Source organism: Toxotes jaculatrix, chromosome 18 (genome assembly GCF_017976425.1).
Source record: "Toxotes jaculatrix isolate fToxJac2 chromosome 18, fToxJac2.pri, whole genome shotgun sequence".
Classification (NCBI taxonomy): domain Eukaryota; kingdom Metazoa; phylum Chordata; class Actinopteri; family Toxotidae; genus Toxotes; species Toxotes jaculatrix.
In genome coordinates, this window is record NC_054411.1 from 12348777 (window position 1) to 12365936 (window position 17160).

A 17160-nucleotide genomic window follows, 5' to 3' on the forward strand; every position below is an offset into this window, starting at 1 on the left:
ACTAACGCACTTGATTGATAAAATTGCTCAAGATGTACAGAAGCTGTAATATAGAGGTTGGTAGTTCACATCTAATCATTATGTCAAAATGTTTATTTTCAGAATCTGTGCTTAACTATATTATTCATATATGTAGAGCTCAAATTTTCTGAGCTTTACATATATCTCTTACTGTCTTTGCTTTAAAATGTTTAAAAAAAAAACCCAACCCTCCTACATGCAGTAAGATTGAAAGACATAAACAAGTTGTTAAAGTTGTTTTACGTATCGGTTGTTTTGTGTGTCTTTGTAGTCGCACCCTGACCCACTTCACTTAGTGCCCCTGCATGTTTGCCAAGAAGTGGCTCACACTTTTGCTGAACCACAAACAAAATGTGATTTTAAGTAGGCTTTGTGCATCAGGAGGTTAACAGACAATTCACATAAATACATTCATGCAGAAAAAAAAAGCACAATTTCAATTATTCCTTCATTTATTTTTTTGTAGTTGCCAATATGACTTAACCCTGCGTTTCCCCCTCACCTCTGAAGCAAAACCTACGCCCTCATGGGTGAGTACCTTATCTCCACCTGTGTTTACCTGTTATGTTGCCATAGGAACTCCCACCTTGAAAGCCCATTGGCCAACGTGTGGAGGTAGCTGCAGGTGAGGGAGTGCAAGTGCGTGGGAGGAAGAAAGAAATTTACAGAGTGAGGAGGGGCCGTCTGTAACAGAAGAACAAACATCCAAATATAGGAGGGAAACAATAGAGCAATAAATGTATAGAAGGTGAGTAAAGACTCTGATTAAGGGAATAAAGCAGTAAAAGATGAGTGAGACAGCGATAGGAAGTGAAGGGGAGGTGGCTTTGCTTTCATGTCTACCTCCTGCTGCTTTCTCAGAAACAGGAAGTCGTCAGTTGAACCGCCGTCTCCTCCTCTGACGCAGCTGGCCGAGGCTGATGACGGCCTTGTGTCACTGTTGCTGTAGTAACCACATGGCAAGGACAAACATCCTGAGTGACGACTTACTGTCCCGTCACTGTTTGTCATCAAATTTGGTACAAATGTGGCTCAACCGCTGTGCATTTCTGGTCACCAGAGTGACTGAAAAATAAAGAGGACGTACAGGTTTTGTTTCATTTAAAATAACATAACTTTATTTGTACATCTTGTAGAGACAAGTGGGAAAACCAGTTGAAAGCGCTGACGTGGGCCTTTCACATAGTAGTTATGTCTACAGACTATAAAACATTTGGTGCCACTTTCTGATAAGACATTATAAAGGTTTTACAAGCTGTAATCAATGTATTTATTAAATACTAACAGTTTATTTATAAACCATTAATCAGAACAACTTTTGCATTGCCAGATTTACGAAAATCCTCTTCCAGCATGGCACTTTCTTTTTAGCTCTTAAATTTATCAGTGAGACCCCTTCAGTGGGTGGTCATATAGTTCAACCGATGCATCTCCCTAATGAATGAAAGAACTATCCTGAAACAAAAGTGTCATGCTGGAGGAGGGTTTTCCACAAAATTACAAAATCCAAAAACATTGTAAGATTTTGAATTCATTTTCCATTCTTTACTTAATGTTTAATATTGAATTGAAGCATCACTTGTGTAGAGATACAAATCTGTTGGGTGAATTATTTCTCTGACACTTTTGATTGGCCTCAAGTTAACTACCTTGATTTGAGCACCTGTCCTTGTTAAAAGTATAAATCCCAATCAAGTGCAAACATCGATCTTTATAAATTAAAACAAACACCTCAGAGTTTGTGGGAGTGCAGCTTTCAGTTCTGTCTGCGACCCAGCACCTTACCAGAGCAGGATGTCTTAACTTTTTTTTTTTTCATTGACAATAACATGAATGTGTTATTCATGTTTGATTATCGCCTCTGTTTTCTTGATTTCTTTTTTTTTCCTCTGTAGCCAGTGTCTCATACTTTCAGCGAGGCAGCTGTGTAGAGTTCATAGGAAGTAAAAGGTTAATGTTGCATGACTGTAAAGGAAGCTCTTTTAGATGTGACACCTTTGGATTTAGATCATTTTTTAAAAATGTGACCCAACAATAAAAACACATTGAGAAAATTGATTCTACCACTAAAAACGTAGGCCAGGTCCCAAAAATGCTATAAAATTGGTTTATTTCACTGATGAACACAAGTGGAAACGGGGCAACTTCTGGTAGTGAGTGACATCTCCTGGTGTAATCTTAGTTTGGAATTGAAACCAGCAGATTCTCAGACGCCTAAGGCACATTTGATTTCCTGTTCCTGACCTCCCCCGGGAGAAGTAGAAAAACAAGGTGACGGAGAAAGAGGTAGAGAGGTGAAGGGTTAAAATTGTGTTTGCTGATTGCAAATTTATTCTGTAACTGTATTGACAAAATCACAAGACACACATACTGTTTTTCAAAACAAATTTTATTTTAATTAAGTATAATATTGATGAAACCAGATTTGATTATTATGGTTCTGACCCACCATCATTTTTGATTTATACATTTTATTTTGAAAAACAAATACACAATGAGGCTGCAGCTCCACCTTATATTTGATTTAGATTTTTTACAAAGAGAACTTAATTAAAAAATATTTTATTACAAGAAATGTCTGTGCTTTAAAATCTATAGGTATAATTTTCACATTGATTCGTGATTAAAATAGCTGATATGGTTTAATGAATAAAAAATGTTGATTTTAATGTCCTGTAAATGCAAATAAGAGATCAGGCCTAAATCCAAGTAATGTGTTTCATTACAGAACATCAGTGTTACTGCTGAGGAAAAAACATCACAAATCAGCAACAAATCACTGTTTATCACAAACATCAATGTAAATAATGTTTCATAATTGTCAGTCATTCCAAAATAAATGTCTTTAAACATATTTGTACACATTCAGATGCAGTCATCATAGTGGTATTAAAGTGAGCTGTATGTTTGTGCGTGTACTTGTATGGCTATAAAATGTGAGGATTGGTTTTAAACCATTGCAGTGAGGACATTTAGGGAAAGTGAGGACATTTTGCCTGGTTCTCACTTTCTGACACACCTTAAAATGACTGTTTTTAGGGTTAGGGTTAGGCCTTCAGTCTTGATGGTTAAGGGAAAGGTAGGGGATTTGGGAATGCATTATGTCAGTGAGTGTCCTCACAACTAATGTAAGACAAAAATGTGTGTGTGTGTGTGTGTGTTTGTGTGTGGAAATGAGACCAGTCCCCTGTTCCTGCTGAACTGAGCCAGCCGACGTCACACACTGATTATCAGCACAGCAGGCACAGGAGCCCGACCCAGCAGGGGGTGAGGAGGGGGCAGACAGAGGTGATTAAACACACACACACACACACACACACACACACACGCACACATGCAGGTAAGTCAGACACACACAGACAAGTCAAACAAACTGACACTGATGCACTTGCAGAAATGAACAGGTCTAAGCATAAACAAAATATGAATGCAAACAAAGTCACGTCACACACACACACACACTGCCCCTGAGAGACCCTGGCAGCCACAGATATAAATGACAACAAAGATGACATATTGCTCGCCCTAAAGGAACAGGAGCAGTCTTCGACACTAATGAGACAGCTGACATTTAGCAGATACACACACTGAAGCTGCACACTTTCAGCTACTTCAACAGATTACCAGTTATTACCAAAGCTTATAGACAGTCATACCTGCTCCCATACACACCTCTTGGTCGGAGCGCATCACCCTCGTACAACACAATAGTGAGTCACCCACGAACCACACATGTACGTGGCCACACATGCTGATGCGACCTTCAACGCATACTTTCACAGCAGAAGTGATTAGTTGTGACTTGGCACGCCCATTAAAAGAGTCAAAGAATGAAACCTTGCACCTTGAGAAATTGCACAAGTTTTACTTTAAGTGACATCCGACTGTTTGAAAAGAGAAATCACTTTTCGACACACAGTTTTCACTTGTTACCTGTCACTGAGCTACACAGCAGTTTCCGTTTCCATTCCGGTTTAGAGCAAATTTGAACAGAATTTCCAGAAAATCAGCAAAAGATAAAGCTAATGCTAATTTATGAGCAAAAACACGATGGAAATATGTGTTATTTTGAGAAAGGTTACAATCTCCTCAATGAAACTGAAAATACTAACATGTCTATGGAAACATATCAATATATATTTTTATTTGGCTCTTGGATCGACCATAGTGAGCTGCTTTTTGCACTAGATTCTGTCACATGTGTCTGAAGTGTGGTTTTGATGTAAAGAGCATCAGTTTGGTGCAGTGCAGCTCCTCCCTGACCTTTACTCTCCCCCTGCAGTTTGCAGCCCTGTGGCGGCAGAACTTAACCACTGTGAACATGGCAGACACTCACTGTTCACATGTGGGTTAAGTCCTGCTGCCGCACAGCCAGGTTACGCCAGCATCTGTTTCGTGACAACGAGCGAGCAAGATGGGTGTGCTCGTGTGTGAGTATGCAAATCAGGAATATGGGTGTGACTGTGTGTGAGTTAGCAGATTAGTGTGTGTCTGCATTTGTGAGAAAGAGGTAGCTTTCTTCATGTCAGCCATTGGAAATCCCTGGCAATGTGATTCAGTCCTGTAGTCTCAAAAATCACTCTGCCAGGAATTCCCCTGGCCAACAGAGACAACGAGACGCTTTGTGGTGAGAGCGAGGCTTAAAAGTGGTCACACAAACAATACAAACAATAAATACCATAATAGACCTCCTGCATCGTTGTCGCCTCTAACACTGAATGTTCCCATCTTGTCATGGCCTGATTACCTCGATTCCCCATCTATACCCCCGTGTGAAAGAGTGACCTATCACAGTAGACTGATGTGCTACATCTTGGTCATTCACAGGTCATAGTCATTGCGCTCTCTCAGGCCTGTGTGTCCTGCATGTGCGTGGTTCTCGTCAACTCCCAGACTTCACGTGGCCTCTTACAAAGATAGCTTTTCAGTGACAGAATGGAGAATTGGGTTAGAAGGAAGTGGCCAGTGAAGTGGCACTTCCTTTAAAGACATTTGCCCACTTCTGTCCTGCCTCTTTATCTGTGCCCCTTGTGTGGAAAAAGAAGGCCTGGAGAGAGCACTGCACCGTGTTTCCTCTGCTGCTCTAAGCCACTGCTTAAGAAATTGTCAGGGATTTTCATCTTGTGGTTAAAGAAGGTGATACTGTATTTACATGTTAGTACTTCTTATTTCCGCCTGTCATGTAATTTCTGGTAACATCTGATCAAAGAACAAGCACATACACAGCTACACATACAAGCACATCTGAATTCCTTTGTGTTGAATTTTTCTTGTCTGGACAGGACACATTTAAATAATTCCTCCAGTCAATCCAAGATCTAGAGGCTATTTTACCATCCTCTTCAAGTCTCTTTATTTTCAGCAGCATGAATATTCCACCATGTACAAGGTATGAGTCAGTGGGACACTTTTGGGGAACTCCAGGCTCTAAATAAGTTTTAGCAGGCTGTCTGTTGTCACTGCCGGCCTGCTGGAGAGCTGTGCCAGGGACACAGTGCACTTGGGCGCTATCGCTAACGCTGTATCATTGTTGTTACAAGTCTGCTGCAGCCAGGTCACACAGTTCGGACAGAGCTTCCCAAAAAAGTACAGAACTTACTTCTTATTCTATGCCGTATCTTTAAGAAAGTTCAATATTTGAAATAACATTCAACATGTTCTGAACTTAAAGCTCAATACTGAAGCTCACACAGAATAAAAACCTTGTTTCATGTACAAACACTTTCTAGTTTCCTCCAGGCCAATGTTCTTTCTCTCAGTCTGTGGTTCAATCAACCAATAACACCAAATTACAACCGCTCAGAGCACACTGTGATTTTGGTGCTACTGAGAAGAAATTAGAAAACCGCTGGTTGTTCCTCCGTCTCTACGTGAACGTCTCTTTCTGACTCACTCTTACAGATTTTAGTACGAGAAGCCTTTTCGAGGCCTGGGCTAAATCAGCGTGATTTAAGGGATGGGATTATTATTATTATTTTGACACTGTGGTGTTGTTCGGTTTTACGAAACATTTTTTTTTAACTCCGTTCATGGACAACAAAAATAATTACATAAAAGCAAACCTTTAAAAAATATGTTTTCAAACGTTTTTTAAATTTATTTATTTATTTTAACCATCTCTATGAATTGTGTTTTGTTTTATTAAACATCCATCCCCTGGCCGTTCTGTCTCCATATGGTCACAATAAGATGTGCTGTCTCAAGAAAAAAGGTCGTTTAAGGTCCCAGCACCCATCAAAGACAGCACGCTAACTCCTCTTTAACTCCTCTCCTCCATCAACCTAAAACCCTCTATCCCGCCATCCTTTCATCTGGCAGTGGCTCATCTCGTGTGTTATTTTCTCTCTGCCTTTTCATCTTTTCCATCGGTTTCTCTCTTCCCCTTTGCGTTCCCCCCGTCAAACCCGCAGCCGTTAATGTCTATGAGCTCATTCCTTCCCTTCCCCTGTAATGACGGCATTCTGGTTGACGCACACTGTCCTAGTCCAACACCTCACCTCAAACACTCTGCTGTGAGGATCAACAACATGTCTCACTTTTGCATTTGGCCTGTCTTGTTTTTTGAACAACCAGGCAATCCTGTTGTTACGCTCTTCTCAAATTGGATGTTTATTATGGTTTCAAATAATCATATGGTTCTGCCATGTGGGCTGCAACTCATTGGCAGCTCATAATTGTGCCAACGTGTTGCATCCTGTTGGAGGCGCAGAATAGGAAAATTAGTATCACTGAATGGCGATCACCAGCGAATGGACCCTAGTAAAATCAAAGTAAGCTTTTAGACAGTGTCCTCATGGCTTACGGCCTTGTGTGTGGATGCTTTGATAGTTTTAGGGTGCACAGTTCACACACTGTGTGTGTTCTACTACGTTTATAGTCATACACACGACGTATGGCGGTCCAAATGTAGACGTGGCCACTGGCTGTTTTCTCTCTTCTCTTCAGCCTGAGTTCAGAATTGACATTGCCGTTTACACAAGGGCACACAGTTAAGTGGAAAAGCCTCTGTTGAGACAGCTGGATCTCAACCCCTTGTTGTTTCAACACATATCTTCTCTCTCCCCATGCCCTTGTGTGTGAATGTGTGTGTGCACACACAGACATGCACAGATGCATTAAGAAATGCACACATACTCTCAGGCCAGACACAATCTGCGTCTACGCACAAAATATGCTCACTATCAATAAACAAACAGAGTTGTGTCAGCGAGCTGCCGGGGCAAACATGGTATGTGCGTTAGCTGGGTTTTCACTCTGTCTCATAAACCTACAAATAGTACAAATACATACCCATCTGACATCATTCACACCTCCAGGCTGTGAACCGCTTCACAGAGCAAGCAGTGAGAATGCTGACCCACAAGCTTGTTGTACACTGCTGTAGCGAACTTCTTGAATAATTATACATCAAACTGAAAAAGGTGCTATTTTTGTATCTTTCCATTGTATCAAAGAATATTTTTTTTTACAGAAGACAGTTTGTTTTCCAGCCTCAGCTTCATGTGAAATCAATTTGTCTGTTTCTAATGGTTCAAGACATTATGTCAACACTGGAGCCCAAGGGTTACAATAACGTCTGAATTCCCGTCTTAAAGAGTAAATATGCCACGTTTGCTTTTCATAATTGCTGTCGTATCCATTACACCTCTGAAACACATTCGCCCTGATAAGTGCAGAGAGTGTGGCTCACGGAGAGAGAAAATGTAGAGAAGTAACCAGATCACCTTAGTCCAAAAAGGTGACGAGATGAGCGTGGGGAGGAAAGACGCAGCAGAAACTATGGCTGCATTTCCTTTGCAGCTTTTTTTTTTCAAGACAGTGTTTTCCGTCTTCAATCTGACCAATAATTATAAAAAACTAAACTAACCAAACTCTTTTACTAAAATTAATTGGATGGATGCTAATTTAGCCCTAACCTCAACCTTAGTCAGCAATACACATGAAAATCTGCAGTGAAAATGCAAAACACATCCCACCGACTTAAACCTAGATCTTTGAACCCACACACCTTATGCCGTACCACACCCTTGTGCTACCAGATGGAGTGTGTGTCTGGGTATGTGCGCGCATGTGAGTGAGATTGTATTTGTTTCATGTTGCGTGTGAGGGCGTAATTATTGCAGAGGCCGTGACATTCAATGACATTCAGACAAGGACTTGCGCTCTACTATGGGCCTTCTTCTCATTTGCAGTTTTCCTGAATCAAAGGGGAACGTTCATTGGCTGGCCTGGAATCAATGGAACGCACCACATGTGGGACATTAGGCAGAGAATAAAAAAGTATTTTCAGCACCAGATTAAAAAAAAAAAGAAATAAAAAAAGAGAAAAGCCTCAAAGTCTCTTTGGGCTGTAAAGCTAGCCTCAGCAGTGAAGAGCCCAGCCCAAGCCCGTGGTCCGCTCCCAATGCGTGTAACCCTATCCACAGCCTGATTCATTGCCAAACACCCTTACCACCACCAGCCCTGTACTTAGTGTACAGCCGCCCTGCTGCCACTGAAACACACATGCACAAATGGATGCAGAAACACCACATACACACACACACACACACTTTTATTCCACTACGCCACGGTTTCCTGAGCCTGGGCCCATTCCTACAGATTGCTGCCGGGCACACCCACCCACCCAGCCACCCCACCAAAGCCAAAGCCTGAGTGCTAGATCCCCTCCTTCTCCCCTCCCTCTGCTCCTTCTACTCTCCCTTTCCTCCATCTAGTCCTCCATCCATCCATCCATCCATTTGGACTCCCCTGGTAGGTATTCCAACATAGTAATTCCTCACTAAGAAAGGAAGAATAACAATACCTCCAACCCGCTTCTCCTCTTTCCCATGTCCTTTGGCTCAGAGGTTATCTAAAGTCACAGTCAGTCGCATAAAGAGCAAAGCAACAAACCCCCCCTCTCCCCCGAGTTGGGCTAAATTAACTCATTATTTTCCTGTCTTTCCTCTAGGCTTCAGCCTCATGTCACCCTCCTCCAGCTCAATTTTCGCCTTCTATTGCCCAATTTGGCCTATACCAACACTCCCAGAGGGGGAACCAGACAGGACGGCGGACAGGAAGACGGACACAGCCGGCCCTGAACTGTAGCTGAAACTGGGTTAGCTACAGTAGCTGCTGGATTCCCTTCCTTTCATGGAGGTTTGGGAGCTCATGGACTTACAGGGCCTCTGAACAATGAGAGGAATGTTTGAGCGGCTCCGGCCTCTCTTCACCACTACCATTACGTCTCTCGGCTGCTTTTCTAGAACTTTTTATGACCTCTATATCTACTCTGTGCTGCCAGCTACACCCCACGGAGAGGCTCACAGACTGATGGACATGTAGATAGATAGATGACACACATGGGTAGACGGATGACATACATACTATATGCAGACAGTTGCCAAGGAGGGCAGAAGAACAGGTAGAGGCAAACAACATATGCGGTAAATCATTTAGACAGGTGGTGATATAATCTTTCAATCAAACAGTCTTGCAGACAGGCCGACAGACGGACAGACAGACAGAAATTAAGCCTTCCCATTGAAAGTAACTATTTACGTCTGACCTTTGTAATGGAGCCTGTCCACAGTGGCAGACCTCAGATCAGGGCAATATTCCAGTGCCAATATTACAGTTCATTTGAACAGCAGGCACACATTACTCTCGCTCAGTGTGAACGCCTGTCCTGATCAACAGGTTTCAGGAATTGCTGTGAAGTGAGTGTGAAGTGCCTCTCTGTGGAAGACCAGTGGTTCAAGACAAAAAAGAAAAAAGTCAAAGAAAAGCGTACAAATTTGCCAGATCATAAAGTCATAAAACAGTAAAGAAGGCAACAATAAACTTCTGAGAAGAGGCAGACTCAATGCTGCACCTACCTGAGAGAACTTTTTTTTTTTTTACTCCTTTCCTCTGTTTCATGTTCACCGTCCTCATACTCTCCAGTGTCACACTCTAAAGTTGAACTTCACAGCTGTCGTCTCTCTCTCTCTCTCTCTCTCTCTCTCTCTCTCTCTCTCCGTCTCTCAGTGTTTCTCTGTGTCTCCCAGTCTTTGTCTCCCTTGTCAGTCTGTTTCTCCTTCGGCTGTGCAGACAGGAGTGTGTGTGAACGCAAGTGTGTCTGGGAGCCAGACAGGGTGAGAGTAAGCGAGTGGGCTGGTCCAACCCAACCCAGTGCAGGGGATTCCTTTATGACGATGTCAGAGGAGAGGAGCCCTCCCCCTCTCTCCTCTGCCTCCCTCCCTCTCCTCCCCTGTGCATGGCCGATCCTGCTGCTAGAACACAGGAAAGGGGGCAGGGAGATAATTGGCCGCACAGCTGCTAATAAATGAGCAAAGGCTATTTGAGTCAATAGCAGACAGGAAGAGGACTGAGTTAGATGTGCAGTGTTTCAGTGGACAAACATACTGAGAAACTTGTCTTGTGTGTTGGAGATGCTCTAAGGAAGCTGCGAAAAGTTGTATGTTTTTAATCACGTCTTCAAGCAGATAGTGATCTTATCTCAGACTGTTCACATTTATCTAAGGGACACTTTTTCTTCAAGCTTTCTAATAGCAGTTGTTGAAATATCAGAACATGTTTTAAGCACCATTTTGCAAGCTTATTTTATACTTATCTAGGAATGCTCCCTCATGTGAGTTTATTCATAGAATGATTTTTATTTGGAGAGCATTTTGACACAAAGCACCTTTTAAGGGAATTGAACAAAGGAAATGATAAGCAAGGGTGCATAAGAAATACAAAACTAGGGTAGAAGTCTTATCAACAAGTCCATAAACAATAATAAGAAATTATTATTTTAAAGTAAGCCTCTAAATTGAGCATTAAGAAGTGATTTCATGCTGTGCATCTTACTTTAAATCTAAATTTGTGCACAGCCAATAAGAAGTAAGGGATGTCACACAAAATACACATATATCCGTGCCAAAGTAGTGCTTGTGAAAGACTTAATCATATCAATTCCAAAGCGGAAAACAATGTTTATGTTTAAGTTGGCGTGAAGTCGTCCTGTTTCTTGCTTTGGTGAAACTTCAAGCTGCGTTTTTATGCTGACAGAGGGACTTTAAGTGGGACAGGAGAGCAGTGTTACAGTAAACTAAGCAAAAAGAGATAAAGCATGGCTGATTTTTCCAGATCACTGAAAGCTAGACACAATTTCAACGTGGAAATCACTTTTAGAGTGAGACAGATCTATAGATATGAGTTGGCTTGAAAGTGTACATTTGAATGTGCTGCGGTTCTTGTGGTGACATTAGCGTCTCCTGTCATAGCAAGAAAAGTCCTCATTCCTGCATTTTATTGATAGAGAATATAAGATGATCAATAGCTGTGATTCAAACCAACCAGCAGTAATGTTGGTTACATGACATCTTATAGGAAGAAGAGCAACAGAAATGCGGGTTTATCATTGCCTTTATTTCTGTTTGTGAGTGTGTGTCTGTGAGGTGTTTGTGCCCGAGCTTGGTTTGATCTGCACCTGTCAAGCATGGGGACCCCCCCATCCCTCAGCCCCCCCAACAGAGAGACAGTAACACGAGCTTCTGAGAGGGGCTATTAGAGGCTTTACGACTTCCTCTTCTTCCCCTGAAGTCTTTGGGTGTGTGTGTGTGTGGTGAAGTCCCTGCTCAGACGACCACGCCCCTGTGAGAGCGGACGTCACACATTCCACACACGCACACATACACACTCGCGCGTCTCTTAGCAACACATACACTCAAGCTTAGAGAAATGACTATGCCAGTAAAACACATGACTGCAACACATCGTTTATCTTCAGATGGGATAATGTTTTGTTTATGGACCTCAGTTTCTATGTTGTCTTCACTGGGGATTTACAACTTTGCATAACCACCGGAGATGATTGAAGTGTAATGAATGCCTTAACTTTTGGATTGTTAGTTAGCAAAAATGACATGTGGTATGAGTGAACTTGGTTAGGGCAGAGTGGAGTGCTGCTTCATAAATCAAAAAATTCTCTTTCTCCTTTCTCATGTCATGTACAAAGTCAGTGTGAGACCCGATGGTGCTCAGTTTTGTAAAGAGTTAACTGGGTTGTTTATGTGATAAACCCCCAAAAAGACAAAAATTTTCCATCTCCATTCTGTGGTCTAAAACCTGATGCGTACCGTGCACACTCCCCTCTTATTTTGCCTCCTAGACATCCCAATTAGCATATATCCACACGCAACAGCAGTACTGTAATGACTGAGATGATACAACTCTGAAACAGAGATTGTCTGAAAACCCTACTTATCAGAAGTAGACAGCTTTCGGTGGATGGCTAATACCAGTTCTTTCAGTCTGGCTGAAATATGATCTAAATAAACCTGGTTTGAAACTGTAAAAAAGAAGAACAAAAAAAAAAAGAGAGCCATATCTTGCAACTTTTTCTCCAATGCCAATTTATTGAGAGCAAACTCTGGTGCACAGTGTTCTGCAATCATTGCCCCTGGCAGTGAGCGTTGTGGTATTTGGAAAACGGCACTGAAAGAAATCTCTGTGCTTCTTCTTCCCCTGAGGCCATAATCTGTTCTTTATGGTTCTGTGAAATATCATCAGCTCTGTGTAAAACCTAGTGATATGTAGGCATGGTGGTAAATGTTCTCACTGTTTGTCTGTGTGTGTGTGTGTGTGTGTGTGTGTGTGTGTGTGTGTGTGTGTGTGTGTGTGTGTGTGTGTGTGTGTGTGTGTGTGTGTGTGTGTGTGCGTGCGTGCGTGTGTGTGTGAATGTATGTGCTTCAAGTGATGAATCTACCATTTTCAAAATATGCTAATAACAGTGTGTGTGTTTGCCTTTGTGTTAATACCCAGTTTTGCGTACAGTATGTGTGTACATGTTTATAATAAGGAAGTCGTACGTAACAACGCTGATCTTTAAGGTCTCTGTGGACTGTGGATCATGAGCTCCTCTGAGGTTTGTGGGTGAATGTGTGGAGTCATGGTGTCATGTTTAGTTAATAGTTCATTAAGAAATCTGCTCCATGGTACAATTCTGCCTTGGTGTTTTACCTCAGAGGTCAGAGTACAGACCTATACATAACAAGTCTTTATGTGTGTGCTCGTGCACTATACATGATCATTGTTGCAAATATCTCAGTGATTAGAAGTCTGTAAAAATGTGTCAGTGTTTGTTTTTTTCTTTTTTTCTTTTTTAGCTGTGTGTGCGTCAACCCGTCACACCGGACTTTCAGCTAAGTGACCATCTTAGACAGTGAGTCAGACCACAGTAACTGACTACAATTTGGGCCACAGGGTCTGGGAAAAAAAAAAATCAACTTCCATTTGGTTGTCATTGTGAGTCAGATTCAATTATGCAACAAGCAGTGGAAAACGGTTTTGGAGATAGAAAGAAATGTAAGAGAATGAGAGAAAGAGCCACTAGTGGTGCCAGTTGATCTGAGAGGTATCAGTTATTATTTAACCAGACACGTTGGCAGAGAACACATTCTTATTAACAGTTTCTACAGGGACAGAGAGAACTGTGCTCACACACACAGATTCAACCATAAAAGCTTGACTGCACTCTTATCTTGTCTTGCTCAAGGGCACTCTAATGCTTTTTTTGTTTTTTAGATGTAAATAAACTTGTGTCTGAAGTCGCTGGGAACTATTTCTGTATCAAACCAGACCGTAATCTTTCCCTAGCCTTAACCAAAGGCTGTGAGTGTCTAAACATAGCTGTTAAAAAGTTTAATAATACTGTGTTTAATACAAATGGATATCGTACTGATAGCTTCAGTGTCAACATATTTCAGCTTGCCAAATCCATAACTGAACAACAAATCCTCATTAAGGTAATAGGAGTTAATAATAATCCAGGCACAATTATGTTTCCTATACACAATGTATTTGCTGTTTCAAATTAGTTGTGTATAAATATAATTTCTAGGAGACAAGGGATACATCTTCATGTCCACTGCTCTTGCGTTCTCACAGCCAGTCCGGGGATTTGAAACACAAAGATGATCCAGTACTCCTCCACCATATGCAGAGACTACTTTAAGTCCAAATAATGACCTGTCTTCTAAACACAGCTATCAAAAGAATACAGAACAAACCCTACAAATGGTAAAAAAGATCATTGATGTATTTCTTTCTTTCTTCTTAACAGTCATTCTTTTGATTTTTAAATTTTATTTTTATATTTTATTGAGTCTGGATTCCTTAACTGTCTCTTTTTGAGATTCTCTAGTTTTTCATGCAGTTCGGTCTTATAGAATAGCTGAAATTTAAACCTTTTGTGAGTTTCACAACAGTTAATACCTTTGCGCACAAAACAACTACAGGTCTCATGAAAATGTACCAGAGCAGCAGAGCAGATACTTATGTCATTATAACTTGGTTTCAACTTTATCCATAAAATTCACCAGCGCTTTTTTCTAAAAATGTTTTTCCAACTTTTAACCTGTAGTCTTCTCTGTACTGCTGTTATTACAGATGTGTCTGTCGACCCTTCGACTCAGCTGTGGACTCATCTCTTCTGTAACATTTAATCTGCAGTGATGTTAGGCTTGTGGGCAACTATAAATACTGAAGTATTGAATAACACAGTGACATTAAATCACTTTTAAAAGAATTACCACCTGTGTCTGAGTATTAGTGTAGTTAAAAATGTAAGTGTAGGTTCTCCAACTTCAGAACCTGGAAGACCGGGTTTTGTTACAGCCCACTATAATGTGTATAAATACTGTGAGTGCAAAGTATTCTGCTTAGAAGTACTGGTCCTCGTGATATTATTGGATAAGGGTTGCTAGAGAGGACTGAACCAGCAACCTGTCAGCTAATAGGTGGCCTCTCTAATCAACCTGTCAACCTTTAATCCCTCTCCTCCTCCTCAGCTCCACTCTGAATTAGCAGCCTTGGGCACTTTTTTCCCTCATTTCTGGCCTCCTCTTCCACCATCCACCCCTGACCCTAGTCCTGGGACATTTGAGGTCATAGCTTTTCTACACCTCCTCCATATTGGACTGGTCACTGGAAACCAGTCCAGAACTCGGTCATAAAGTCCATGAAAAGACCAGCATGAGTTCAAACCAGTCAGTTAGGAGGCTCCGAATGGATCCACTTGACTTTGACTGGTCTGTCCTTGTTTTTTCTTTCCCTACCCTCTCCCTCTCTCTCTCTCTCTCCCTCTCTCTCTCTCTCTCTCTCCTACCTCTCTGGTATTTATGTATTTGGCAGTTGCCGTGGAGACAAGACACACAAACACTGTGGCAGTAGACAGGAAGTGCTGTGGAACCACAATGGCGTCACTGCGGCTCTGTGCGCGCTCTCTTCTTTCTCTCTTTCTGTCTACCCCAGCCAGCTTGCATGCTATTATCCTTAGCAAGCTATACAGAGACCACACTGCACTCTGTTTCTCTCTCTTCTCTCTCATTTCTCTCATTATTATTAGCATTGCTTTTTCAGCTGTCTCCCTCTCTCTTGCTCTCTTTGACTGTATACCACATTAGCTGCTTTAGTATTTGGAAAATCGCTGTCTGATTTGTGGTGTCTGGAATGCCTGGTGTTAGTTGATGTGCTGAAAAGCTGTTGGGCATCGACTGTTTTAAATGTTCGACCTGTCTACAGGGCGTTCACTGTTGAGAAGCTACTCCCCTGCTTCAAAACTGGGTCAAGAATGTGTGTGTGTGTGTGTGTTTGTGCACTGTATGTTTTGGAGTTTGTGAGAGACCTGTGAGTGTGAGTTGAGAGTGAAGTTGTGCATACTATACCTGTATGTGTGCTTTGTGTGTAATCAAGTGAGTCAACAGGTGGATGAGTAAGAGGCAGATATAGCGAGGGCAGTGCCACAGAGAGAATAAAAGGAATGTGTGTGGTCCTATTGCAGACTCTTACATCAGACAAGCATTAGTGTACAGTGCACATCCCTCCTGTTCTCCCTCTGTCTTTTTTACACATCCCAACTCTAAATATACTCCTCTGGAAAAACCCCTTGAGAAGATACCGCCCTCTCCCACTCCACATGCTAAAAATATCCAGCCAAGACCACCTTTACAGCCCCCCTCCTTGCTTGCTTTTCTTCTGTCCTCGCTCCCCTCATTTACTTCACTGCTGCCCCTCTCGCTCGTTCACTTCTTGCACTCAACACCAGTTTATTATCCTGCAGAAAACTCTTGTGTGTGATGTGACTCCTGTCTTTTGTTTTCTCCTGCCCCTGCAACTCCCTTTTCTGCTACCCACCTCCTCCCCCTCTTGCTCCCCTCTCTGATAGTGGTGCTTCCTTCCAGTCCCCCAAGGCTGCTTGGCATTTCTGCTGACATAGACAACCAGTCATCCCTCCATCCCTCCAACCATCCATCCATTCATCCAATTGGACATGAAACCAACCAGGCTGCTGACCACCCAGCTGGCCAGATGAAGAGAGGTCCAGCTATCGGGGTCTGGCTGGTGGTGAAACCCGGTGGAACAGGCGAGTTCTCAGGACACACAAACAGAAAAGGAACAGAGGTGGATTTTCTTGAGGTGAGCTCATAGCATGGAGGCGAGCGAGAGAGCAAAATCAGGGAGAGAGAAGGAAAGATTAAAAACAGATATGCTTAAGATCGCAGTGTCTTCTTTCTATCCATCACTCTTCTCTGAAAATGGGGGAGTAAAGATTTTGAAACAATGCCAGTGATTGCCAAGGGTATAGGTTTGGTCTAAGACGTGCAGGGGGACTCTATGAAGTATAGTGTTAGTGTTACAAAAATTTAAATGCTGTGTAAACCTTTGTTTTATTCATGCACTAATCTGACTTATAATCAGTTTTAGTTTTCTCTATAGATGATTGATAGTTTCTAATAGATCTTTTTTTCCCCATCTTATTAACTATCTTTGACTGATATTCAATTTGAGCATCTTAGAGGTTATTACCAGTTAATGACAACATAGATTACATTTTTTTTTTCAAAACCATTAAACAAATTCAGCTGTAGTTTTTTTCCAGCCCCAAGTGGCATCTGCAGCTCTTCCTTTCTGGTTGCACATAGTCACGACAACCTCCACCAAAAGGTTAGGGCGGCCTGTATGTAGCCTTAGAGCTGAAACCCACACAACACAAGAAAAGTCCTCAGCGGAGTCACTACTGCTCTTAGGCTCATTGCTTTGAATGAGATTATCAACATTTTTCATTAACCATTTCCCCCAGTTCTTCTCTCATCTGAACCATGGTGAATA

At 41.9% G+C, this 17160-nt stretch overlaps 1 long non-coding RNA gene across 3 annotated transcripts; it reads left to right on the forward strand.

The window, feature by feature from the left end:
• Nucleotides 1-458: 458 nt before the first annotated feature.
• Nucleotides 459-9114, forward strand: LOC121199149. 3 transcript variants are annotated; one of them, XR_005896406.1, is made up of 3 exons: nt 459-551; nt 3205-3309; nt 8975-9114. It is a non-coding gene; the product is annotated as an uncharacterized LOC121199149 (long non-coding RNA). The 3 variants fall into 3 exon arrangements; XR_005896405.1 differs by lacking the exon at nt 459-551 and adding an exon at nt 562-769 and having other exon boundaries at nt 3200-3309; XR_005896404.1 differs by lacking the exon at nt 459-551 and adding an exon at nt 562-769.
• Nucleotides 9115-17160: the final 8046 nt, after the last annotated feature.